Source organism: Macadamia integrifolia, unplaced genomic scaffold (genome assembly GCF_013358625.1).
Source record: "Macadamia integrifolia cultivar HAES 741 unplaced genomic scaffold, SCU_Mint_v3 scaffold1424, whole genome shotgun sequence".
Classification (NCBI taxonomy): domain Eukaryota; kingdom Viridiplantae; phylum Streptophyta; class Magnoliopsida; order Proteales; family Proteaceae; genus Macadamia; species Macadamia integrifolia.
In genome coordinates, this window is record NW_024868199.1 from 191411 (window position 1) to 193481 (window position 2071).

At 40.5% G+C, this 2071-nt stretch overlaps 1 pseudogene; it reads left to right on the top strand.

The window, feature by feature from the left end:
* The first annotated feature begins 500 nt into the window (after positions 1 to 500).
* On the top strand, positions 501 to 1721 carry LOC122063695 (annotated as a pseudogene).
* The last annotated feature ends 350 nt before the right edge of the window (positions 1722 to 2071 follow it).

Here is a 2071-nt window from a genome sequence, read left to right on the forward strand (position 1 = left end):
GTTTATCCCTTATGACATATTAATTATGTACGTCATGAAAGAAGAGTTATATTTGAAATTTGCATTTATTAATTATATTTGGATCTGATTGGCCGATCCAGCTGCAGCGAGTTGAAGTGGTAGGAACTAGGAAGCAGGGACGGCTCACGCAATTCCCATTATAATTTTTCTCAAACCCTATCCTTTGGAGTCAACCACACAAAATTTTAGACCTAATATATGTTTAGGTATCAAATCAAATTAAATAAAATAAACGCACCGTCCGTTAGAATCCATTGTTAATTTATTATATCTTCGATACTAATCTCTCCTTTCACCATTTGTTCAATGTACTTGCTCCCCAAGAACACCCCTAGAGCTCGGTAGTGCTTAACTGCTTATACAATTCGAGGTTTGAAACATTGACTAGAACACCCTTAACGAAGTAACAATAAAAAGGGACCAAATTAAGACAATTGTAGATCACAAACCCAACTAACTACTCTCTTCTTCCAATTATCATGGCAGCTGCTACCTTTGTGTTTCTACTACTCCTCTCTCCACTTTATATTTGTGCAGTAGTAGCAGCTCAAAAAATATCATCAAATATTAGCTTAGGTTCCTCTCTCTTTCCCCTTCCTCCACCAATTCATCATGGCTTTCTCCTTCTGGTCGATTTGCCTTTGGATTTTATCATCAAGCAAATGGGTTTGCCATTGGAATTTGGTTTGCACAAATACCTCAACAAACCGTGGTATGGACAGCAAATCGAGATGATCCACCTTTGTCTAGCAATGCTACATTGCTCCTTACCAATGATGGTAGGATCACCCTGCAAGTCACACAAGACCAAGAGATAACTATTGCAGACGTTTCCCAGTCTGCGAATTCGGCTTCCATGCTTGACACCGGCAATTTCGTTGTATATAATTCAACCGGAAGTATCATATGACAAAATTTTGATCATTTCTGTAAGATCAAACACCAAGAAACACGAATAATAAAGAGACAATAGATCAGTACGACACAGAGATTTAACGAGGTTCACATACCAGGGTGGTGTGCTACGTCCTCGGGTGAAGAAGAAGATGATTCACTATGCAGAAGAGGAATTACACGCTAGCAACAGCGAGGAAAAACTCGCCCTGAAACCCTAGCACGAAAAACCCCAAAATACAATGACTTTCTCAACAAGCAACAATACATTATATATACTCCAAATCGTTGGTCGATCCATCGGGTCGCGGTTGATCCAATCACCACCAAAATATGTCGGATCGGGTCAATCTTCAAAACGGGTCAAGAATTCGAGACAAACTTAACAATTTCCTTCAAACACACTTCTACCAGGTCAAAGGCTACTCGCAGTGCAGGAGTTGTTCTCTAGTTTATTAGAAACAGACCACTCCACTGGAATATTTCTGCTCAAGATTTAGATTGACGGCAACCTTGTTCAATACCCCATTAGAACTGACGACACGGGCACATATGCATATTGGGCCTCAGGTACGAATGGCCAAGAAGACAACTGTTCATTAAATCTTGATGCTGATGGATACTTGTATTTGCTGAATAGCACCGGTTACACTATAAACAGTCTATTTCCCGGTGGAGATCCCATCATCAACAGCCGTTTTTACCGTATGACGATTGATGTCGATGGGATCTTCAGAGTCTATTCACTAAGAGTTGATCAGAAGAGTCCATCAACTGGGCATCATCAACCGATGGGCATTTGCTGATGGAAGGGGCATTGTATTCTCATGGATCAGCAAGCCATATGCAACTTTATTCCTGGTTTTGACTTCACTGACGAGAGTAGCCATAGTTTGTGTTGCCAGACAAAGTTAACTACTGTGGGATGTGGAAATGAAACACAAAGTAGCATAGCCATATCTTTGGACAACACCATATGGGAAGATGATCAATATTCAGTTTTATCATCCCAAACTGAAGAAGAATGCGAAAATGCTTGCTTGGCAGATGGTAACTATGAAGCTGCAGTGTTTAAAGATCAGGAGTGCAGAAAGCAGAAGCTCCCGTTGAGATATGGAAGAAGAGTAATAGATACTTCCACCACTACCACCTTAAC